Below are 10,847 nucleotides of genomic sequence, written 5' to 3' on the forward strand. Positions count from 1 at the left end.
TTTATTTGCTGGATGAGAAGCGCCTCCAGCAGGCGCAACCAATGGGGATCAGGGGACTTCCCGATGATCTTCGTGTTCTGTGCGATGACATCCCGGGGGATGGCCTCCTGATGTTCGACGAAGGCCCTGATGGTGGTGCTTTTGAATCTGGCGGGCACTCGCTGTCACCGTTGAGGCAAAATCCGCCGAGGATGAGGTAGAAACCCTCCATCAACCATTTCAGCAGTGCAGTGTGCTGAAATACACAGTTGAACACAGCTCCGACGATCGGCTCCCTTTCCTCGATGTCCTTGTAACCAAGACAGAAGATGGTCTCCGTACTTCCTTCTACACAAAGAAGACCAATCTAGGACTTTGCCTCAACGGTGACAGCGAGTGCCCCGCCAGATTCAAAAGCACTACCATCAGGGCCTTCGTCAGGAGAGACCTCTTCCATTGCTCGACCTGGCAGGACACTTACCAGGAACTTGGCCGTGCCTCCGAAGTACTTGTGAATAACGGGTACTCAAATAAATTAGTCAGCAAGGAAGTACGCACAGCCCTGGAGAAATGGTATAGTAGTGAGACCCCACAGCCCCGCCCCCAGGATAATATCAAGTTGTACTACAAAGCCTTCATGAGTTCCCATTACCGTGAAGAAGAGGACTCCGTAAAGAAAATTATTTCTGAAAATGTATCCCTGACCAGTGACACCAAAAATATCGACTTATTCATATATTACCAGAATCAGAGGACACGTGACCTTATTATGAAAAATAACCCCTCTCCACAGATACGAGAACCCCTGAAGCAGACGCATGTAGCATACCAGTATACAGGCCCAGTCCGCTAATGAAGCGGCGCCTATGTGGGCATGACTACCATGCACCTGTCGAAGAGACTCTCATGCCACGCCCACAAGGGGACTATCAAGAATCAGACCCACACCAAACATCAGGAGGCCATCCCCCGGGATGTCATCATACAGAACACGAAGATCCTCAGGAAGGCCCCTGATCCCCGTCAGTGTGCCTGCTGGAGGCTCTTCTCATCCAGCAAATAAAACCTACACTGAATATGACACAGGAAGAAATTCTCCTCCCTACGAGTATGAGAAGACTTGCCACCAACAATGACACTACTGATCACGACAACTCCATGGAAGACAGTGCCCCTGAACGAGGTACTCCTGCAGCCGATGGAAATCAAATTAGCCATGATGTCCCACAGAGTAGCGCAACGCCCATCAACGTTACCGCGCCGCTCAGGAGGTCTAGATGGCTGCTGGATCTGCAGCATCACAACCATCGGCTCCAAGAAAGCCAGGTCTTAAGCCACCAATGAAAACGAAGACTCACCGCCACCAGCCAATAGGAAATCAGCATGGGGCAGACTCCCTGCTGTCAACCCCAAATATAAGGAGGATGGACACCACACCAAGATCATAGTTTATCTGTAAAATTCAAATATATGCACCTATTTTGACTGTATTTGATCATGACCTCTATAGACACTCTACTGGCCTGTTTAAGTAGCACGGAAAAAGCTGCTATTCGCAAAATAGAGAAGAATCTCTACAAGTGTAACACTGCTGAAGTAGCCATTAATTTTAATAAAGTATTATTATTATTATTATTATTATTATTATTATTATTATTATTATTATTATTATTATTATTATTATTATTATTATTATTATTATTATTATTATCAAAATATATTGCTGCATCAGCTGAGTTGATTTTGTAGATAATTTTCTCTATCTTCGTATGACAGCCTTCTCTTGTTATTACAAGTGCTGATTAACATGCTAATTCCGGGATTATTTTCGGTAGTCAAATATGGGAAATAATATCCATAGAGTTTACTCCTAAATGTTTCATTTAAAATGATTATGCTAATGTTTCACTCCATTATGATCGGGTATGATCCCGGTGAAGGATCAGAGGAGAATGATAGTGTTTGTGTGATCTACTCCACATATAGTGGTAGGTCAGCGGTGGTTGGCTGCCTGCTGATTGGTTAGCTAGAGGAATTTTCAATTGATTCACTTTCTCTACATTGGTTGTATGATTGTTGCAGCCATGTGGACCTTTGAGGTAAAGGGTTGGAGCTGTGCTGCGGAGCATGTTGTAGCATGACCTTACCACTGTTCGAATTTTGAGTGGCTGTTGCACTACCCTCCACAGGAATGTTACAGTGTCCTGAATTTTCATTGGCTGTGGGACAATTCATCTCATCTGGTATTCCTGCATTGATATTGCCATTCATGCTGATATTATCATTAAGGGTATTTCTTCCTAAATTGGTGGGAAGGAGGCATACCTCCTGTGCAGTATTCAATAGGAGTTATCCTTTATGGATGAGGAGAGCTTCTAACAGGCAGGGGCATCATTGGTCAAAGGTCCCTTTGATATACTTGTTTTGGATAATACTATCACGGGAGATTGGTCAATTGTGTGCTGTCCTGGTATGGTTCCTAATTTATGCTTCCTGCACATAGTATGAGATCCTTTTAGACAATTGCATTGTAGTCATTCCAATATAAAAGCCAGATCTTCAATGGACAGGACATGTGAATTGGTGTAATACGTTCGACTGTTTTGGGGGTTTCTCTTCCTGGCAGGGTCAGTTGGTTTTTCATTATTAGGGCTCTTGTTTATCGGTTTTGGGAATAGATGATGCACTCTATTTATTTGTCATCTTTTGAAGGGTTATGTTTGTTTATTTTCTTTGTTATGTCCTTCTCTTCTCTGTGTCGAGAATACATAATGGCCTTATAAAAGAGCTTGATCTTCTCCTGGGGTTCGAGCTCCTGCCTCTCACTCTCGTTATAACACTTATCCAATGCTGCTCTAATTTCTTTGTTGATGTACCTATTGGAATACCCATTTTTATGACCATATTGGTTACTACAATTACCAAATAATGGGCCAATACCAGGAGTATTTTGGGTAGTGAAATTTGGTGTTTCATTAAATGATTATGTTAAAGTTTCTCTCGATTTAGATAGAGTATGGCCACAACAAAGAATCAGAGTAGAATGATCGTACTTGTGGGATCTACTCCATTTATAGTGGTAAGTCAGCAGGGGTCGGCTGCCTGCTGAATTATCAGTGGTTGTTGGTCTGGATCTCATTTCCCATTGTCTGGAGGGATTTTCATTCAATCCGCTATCTCTACATTGGTTGTATTATTGTTGGAGCCATGTAAACCTGCAAGGTAAGTGTGTGGCACTGTGTGGCATGGCTTGACATAGCGTGATTTCACTTCCACTCGAATTTTGATTGGCTGGTGCACTGCCCTCGACAGTGATGCCACTGTGCCCTGAATTTTAAAAGAGGGTCTTCTAACAGTAAACACTAGCTTACGTGTGCATGACCCTTCAGCACATAGTAAGAACAGCACTAGGAGCTTCCTGATTCCTCCTGCAACAACAGCTGACAGCAAAAACCGAGGAACATCGGAGACTATGGGAGGAAGCTACAAAGCTACAGGATCAATGTACAGACATACAACAGAGCGGGCAGCAGCATCCACATGTCCCAACGATGGCGCTGCAGAAGGTAGCCAGGAGTAAGTACCAGAAAAAAGCAGAAATCAGAAATAATGGGAAAACACTACAATCTTAAATGCAGCTGATGCAGAAATTGCTTTCCGCAGTACATGCCTGAAAGAGGATCTCTTGTTTCAATATATATAATATATATAATTATTATCTATATAGATATATATATATATATATATATATATATATATATATATATATATATAATATATGTGTGTGTGTGTGTGTGTGTGTGTGTGTGTGTGTGTGTATGTGTGTGTGTGTGTGTGTGTGTGTGTGTGTGTATGGTAGAGGGAGGGTCTATCAGAGTCATCCTATTCGACTGGGTGGTTTTATAGTGTTGGTTCTGGATTGCATCCTACCTCCTTAGAAATCCATAAATTTTTTTTTATTATGTGCACTGTTTCCAGGAGCACACTTCACTTCTGCATGAGTCCTGGAGCTACTTCAGCATCTAATTTATCCAGGTTCCTTTTCAGGGATCCTTAAATGGTACCTAGTGTCCCTATGATTATGGGTGCAATTTCCACTGGCATATTCCATATACTTCTTATTTCTATTTTTAGGTCTTGGTATTTACAATTCTTTTCTCTTTCTTTCTTATCTACTCTGGTATCATGTGGTATTGTGACATTGATGAGTGATGCATCTTTCTTGGTTTTGGCAATCAACGTCACGTCTAGTCTATTTGCACGTATCACCCTATCTATTGTGATAGCATAGTCCCAAAGGATCTTTGCCTGATCGTTTTCTATCACTCCCTCAGGTTGATTCTCGTACCACTTATTGCTGCAAGATAGCTGATGTTTCTTACACAGGCTCCAGTGGGGGACTTTCGCTACTGAATCATGCCTTCAATTGTCCTAGCTCTGTGCAAGTGTCAGACATTCGCTTGCTATGTGGTTTATGGGCTTGTTTTTCGCACTGAGCTTTCTGGATATGGGTGAGATGTTATTTCCATCTATTGTTTGATTTTGTGTCACATTTAGCATTCCTTCTGTTTCTTTCTTGATTTCTCACCTCTGTAGCCCTTCCCATGTTTTATCGCTGGCGAGTTTTGTAGTCTGTCTCATGTACTGTCCGTGCATTGGTTTGTTGTTCCATTCTTCCATTCTCTTTGTCTTTCTCTTGTTTCTGTATATTTCTGGGTCTTCGTCTACTTTTCTCAGTCCTTCTTCCCATGCACTCCTGAGCCACTCATTTTCACTGGTTTTTAGATATTGCCCCAGTTTCTTAATTTTCTGGTCTCTTATTATTGTAACAATATACTCAATTTCTATTCGTGGCCTGTGAAGTAAATTTCTTTCAGTTACCTTGTATTTATTTTTTATGCCACAAAAAAAGAAAAACAAGGGTTAGTTAAGGTTTTTCTCTTTCCCACCGAAGGTTGTTATTATTTAATTGGTACCTCACCCATAATGGTTATTTTTTCTTTTTCCATGTATTTATTTGGCTGGATGCTTGTTTGGAGATTTGCGGGTCGTTGCCTCACTTTTGGTGGGGACCGTTGGCTGAGGAGGAAAAGGAGTATGGATTCGGCTCCTTATCTTGGAGGTTTCCCTGCTTTTATATAATTCTGCAGGACGTTTGAAAAGCTGGAGATACTCTTGGGGGAATATACACTCCAAAGGCCTTGCTGCATTGGAGGGCCCCTTTTCAACTGTATTATGGAGGACGTTGATGGTGTTCCTCCTTCTAATTATTGAAGCCGCTGTGGAAGCTGCAGCCTTGCTGTTTGTGAAACAACTCCTGTGCCCTGACCGGCGCCCTTCCTGTGTGCTGTAGAGGGTACTATATGTACGCCACTTTATCTACAGCTTTGCATCTCTAGACCTGCCTGTTGGGAGGGCATACTGCCTTGTCCCTGGTCCTGCTTTCATCCTGAAATCTCCGGAATCGTGAAAAGGCTTGATTCTGTCTGGATAGCCGGTAAGAATATAAACTTAATCATTCATTAATGACGTTATTGACGCGGGTCTGTGTATCCTCTGGCTCCAGACCTCTTCGTGATTCCGGAGCAGTTGATTGATAGCCATGTGTGTGTTGAGTGGTGGTGCTATCACCCATATAGTTTCTTTATGCAACCACCTTTGATGTATGATCAATAGTGATCTGTGATAGCAAGGTGTTTGTATTTAAGTATGTTGAATTTTTTAGTAATTGTATAATCTAAGAAGGTGCTTTTCCCCTTTCATTATCTTAAGAATTTTCAGGGCTTTCCAGAAATAGGTTGTTTAGCTTCCTCCTAATTGCTGTCTGTTTCTCTATCGTGTGAATGAGGGTATTCTTAGGTAAAGTTTTTTTTTACACCCAAATCAGTTTTTTATATTTTTATTTGTTAGGGCTAACTTAAGATTTATTTATAATACATACTCAAGTTTTGCTCAGTATTTTCGTTATCCTGTTTGAGTGTTATTCTGTATTTTTCACTGTTTGGAGATTATTGCCCCTTGGCCTTAAATGCTAACCTTTCTTGCCACTTATAATACTTTTAAATAGTTGAGTAATGTTCATAACATATTTTGCCCACCTCTAGCCAGGATCATCCGACAGTGTAATTTACAAGTACATTCAAAGAGGTGTTTAGGTCTGTGGATGGTTTTGGGTAGATTATTTTCAGTTCCACCCCACTTAGTAAATAATTATGCATTATTTTGAGGATACAGAGACCGCTGCTGCCCAGTTTTCGGCAGACCCTGATTGGGAGAGGATTCTTTTGTATCTAAAATGAGATTAGTTATGGATATCAACTGAATTTCTAGATTTGAGTTTGGATAGGAATGATAATAAAAATGGTGAAAATAAGGCGGTGGTAGGTGGCAGAGATGTTGAGGGAAAAGAAGACAATATTAATTGAAATAATGATATAAATGATGGTCGAGCAAGCCACATGAAATTGGATATTTTGAATGATCAATCCAGGATTAAAGAGGCTGAAGAAAGGACTAAGAAAACGGATCATGAAATTAAATTGTTAAAATTGCAGATGTTCGCCGATAATGGTAATAATCATTGTGATAATGGTATATTTGACCTATTAAGGGACCTTAAACTTGTTCCTAAGTTTAATTATTCGTTTTGAAGAGTTGAGGATTGATTCTTTACAGGGGGTGGGAATTGCCTCACACAGGCAAGACCCGGTAAAGAAAGATATTCCTAAAAAGTTCTCTCCCAGGAATGGAAATATTTGGTAAGGAAAACCTTATCAGAAAAGGTCTACTGATTTTGATCAAGTAGATAGCAGTAAAAACGGTAATGTAGAATCATGTAGTTTCATGAATAGCAGTAGGTCTCGTGTTGGTAGTGGAAGTAGAGAATCTCAGGAGTCTGGTTTAAGTTGTTACTGGTGTAATGGGAAGTATTATATAAAAGCGAATTGCTTTGCTATGAAAAATGACTGAGAATGGAATAGAAAGATGTTAATGTTGTTTCTGTGGAGAAATCACCCCCCCCCCCCCCCACAAAAAAGGTATCAAATGAAAGTGAGTGATTAAATATGCTAAAACCATATCGAATGGGACTATTTTCACTGATGGTAACAAACGAATAGGGTGCAGTGTTAAGATTTTTCGTGACACTGGTGTAGGGCAATCTTTAATTTTAAAAAAGTATGTACCAAATCGGTTTTCATTTTCAAATAATGGTTTTGTAGTTCTGGGAGGATTACCTAACATGATTCCAGAAGATCTTCAAGGGCATGCTCTAGGATGTTCAAGGATGGAGTGTTGGGGTCCCTGTAAACTATGTCCAAGACCATTTGCATGGTCTCGTCAATGGGTACATTGCTCGTTGGGCTTCCAAGAACTCAGCCGATGACTTCAGGGATGTACGAGGTCAAAATGCTGTTGAGTTTCTTGGGTAACAGGTACGTCAGGGCAGGGATCTGGCTGATGATGGAGCCAAGGGGGTTCCCTTGCTTATGGGTTTTAATATTGCCATATATGTAACCTAAGTTATGGTCACCTGTTATGGTTGGAAAATGCAGGACGTTTGAGGCAGTGTTGACCATCTCAATAATATGGTTGGCCTATAGTTTGATGTCACCAATGGTGTTCTCTGTAATTCTGCGAAATTTCGTGGAGTCCACCAGGATTTCTTCAATCTTCCGGTGGTATTTTTCAGTCTGGATAAGGACGATAGCAGCAGTTTTCTCGGTCCTGTGTACAGTGACATCCTCACGTTTCCTTAACTGCTTTGCTGATTCCTTCAGGTCCCGGCTGATGATACCACATAGTAGTCTCCACAGTTGGTGAGGGCCTCGGCAAGTAGAAGGGGTTGAAGGGCATCAGTCATCTGCAGGTTCCCAAGGTCCTCTTTCTTCTGGATACCATAAAGGAGATATTCGATTTCCAAGCGTTTATCTATCGGACTCGGCTGTGTGATGAAGTGACAGTTGAGGCCCATCTACAGGATCTTGTCTTCATCAGGTGTTGGGACGTGACTTCTAAAGTTGATGTACTCGTTTCACCCTTGTGGGAGGCGTATTTTACCTTCCTTGAGGTCGACAAGTTTCTTGGTTATGGCGCTGTTCTTCTTCTTGGCATCTTTTTCCTCCAAGCTGCAATGACAGTCAATGATGCTGTTGTGTTGCCCGCACCCTTGGGGGTTGTCTATTGAACCATTTTCTTTCTCTGAGGCCGCTACAATAGCAGAGGTCCTCCCACTTGAAGTATAAGCTGTCCTTTTCCTCGATGAGTGCGGCCCTCAATTGTTCCTTTGCATGCAGTTGCCGTTGCAGCAGGGTTCTGCTAAAGCTCCTCATGCCTGGTTCCCACTGGGTAGTAGGGTAATGTAGCTGGAAGGGAACCCCATTCACCTCATAATCAGCCAGATCCTTGCCCCGAAATACCTGTTACCCAAAACACTCAATACCTTGATCCCGTATGTCCTAGATAGGCACAGCCTGAAGGCATCGACCGAGTTTGGAGGATGCATTGCTTTGATGGATGTAGAGTACCTGTTTACCAACGTACCCATTGACGAGACCATACAAATGATCTTGAACAGAGTTTACAGGGACCCCGACACCCCATCCTTGAACATCCCAGAGCATGCCCTTCGATCCCTGCTGGAAATTGGTACCAAGAAGGCCTATTTTGCTGATTACCACAACTACATGTATACCAAATCGACGGCATGTTGATGAGATCTCCCCTCGGAGTCTTTTTCGCCAAAATTTATATGGGTACCGGCCAAGAGAGGGTCTTCCAGAATTCTAGCAGACCGTGGATGTATATCCTATACCTCGGAATATGCATGAACAGTGAGAGCAAGTGCCTTGAGAGGTATAAGCACTCCTCCTTCATCAGGAGGGCCCTAGCACACTGCTCCTCTTGGAATAACACACACCTTAAGTTGGAGCACCCCAACCAGGTCCTCATCGACAACGAACACACCAGTCATGCTGTTGATGAATCGATAAGGAAAAATTTGGAAGCCTAGTACCACCAGGGGCCCCACCCTGATGTTCAAGAACCCATCAAGCTTTTCTACAGGGGGCACTTCCACTGGAGGTAGAACGAGGATGAGCAAGCCCTGAAAAACATCATCGAGGAACATGTCAGCCCCACCGACCTAGACAAAATTATTAAGCTAGTAATATACTATAAAATGAAGAAGACGAGCAGCCTGGTGATGGGAAACAACCCTTCGGTCCCCCAGCAGGATCCCTTGATGAAGATAAGTGTGGTCTACCGATAAACATGACTTGTCCAAGGATGCCTTGGCAAATACCTTGGTACGACCTGTATGCGTTTCTTCAGGCAAATCTCCTGCTACACCCAAAACGGAGTCATAATTAACCACACCAGGGCTGCTCATAACAAATAAACAGAGAAATGATATTGTCCCCAATATCAAGATAATAGACTAGACAATGGATCCCAGACCTCTGTGCCCCCTAGCCCTTAAACGCCTAAGGGGTATAATAAAAATCGTCTCCTGTATGCCTAGGGGGTCTCGGAGTAAGCGCCGAAGTGGAAAAAATATTTTTTTCAAAAAATCACAGAGCGCTTAGTTTTTAAGATTAAGAGTTAATTTTCCATTCCTTTTTTTTTTGCCATTGCCTGAAATTTAGTATGCAACCATCAGAAATGAAAAAAAAATATCATTATCATATATAAATAATGTGATATATGAAAGCACGATAACAAAATTTCATATATAATTGTATTCAAATCGCGCTGTGAGCAAAACGGTTAGAGGTAACGAGTTACTTTTTTTCGTTGTATTGAATGCTAAATTGCAATCATTTTGGTATATAACACATTGTAAAACGATCAAAGCAACACAGAGAAAATATTATCACAAAATGATGCATGAATTCATAACACACTGATGTAAAAAAAAAATTTTCTCAAAAATTCACCATAAATCTAAATATTGTTCTAGAGACTTCCAATTTCTTTCAAAATGATGATAAGTGATTGAATATTACTATACTGTAAGAGTTTTAGCTTACAATTGCAGTTTTCGACCATTTCGGACGAGTTAAAGTTGACCGAATATGAATTTTTTATATATTTTTTTTTATATGCAAATATTTCAAAAAGGAGAAAAGCTACAACCATCAATATTTTTTTTTTTTTTTGTATTTTACATGAAATTGCGCACAATTTCATATATAAAAATCTATGAAACACCTAATATGAAACGGAGCAAATATTCTGAGAATGCAACGTACGCATTTCAGAGATTTGCGGCGGAAAATCCGTGTGGGGGGGGGGGGGGGGCGGGAGGGGGGGGGGGGGGGGGGGGGGGGGGGGGGAAAGGATTTTTTTTTTTTTTTAAATTCACCATAAATCTAAATATTGTGCTAGAGACTTCGAGTTTATTTCAAAATGAAGATATATGACTGATTATTACTAGACTGTAAGAGTTTTAGCTTACAATTGCGTTTTTCGACCAATTCTGTTGAGTCAAAGTTGACCAAATGTGGTTTTTTTTTCTATTTATCGTAATTTATATGCTAATATTTCGAAAATGAGAAAAGCTACCACCTTCAATTATTTATTGTTGTATTCTACATGAAGTTTCGCACATTTTTATATAAAAAACTTTATGTAACGGCTAATTTAAAATGGTGCAAACATTACGACAATCTCACATATGATTTTTTCGGAAGAGTTACAGCACGGACGTAAGGAAAATTATTTTTTTCATAAATTCACCATAAATCGAAATATTTTGCTAGAGACTTCCAATTTGTTTCAAAATAAAGGTAAATGATTGAATATTACTAGAATATAAATTTTTTAGCTTACAATTGCGTTTTTCGACCATTTCGGGGGAGTCAAAGTTG

The sequence above is a fragment of the Macrobrachium nipponense genome, chromosome 33 (genome assembly GCF_015104395.2).
Source record: "Macrobrachium nipponense isolate FS-2020 chromosome 33, ASM1510439v2, whole genome shotgun sequence".
NCBI lineage: Eukaryota > Metazoa > Arthropoda > Malacostraca > Decapoda > Palaemonidae > Macrobrachium > Macrobrachium nipponense.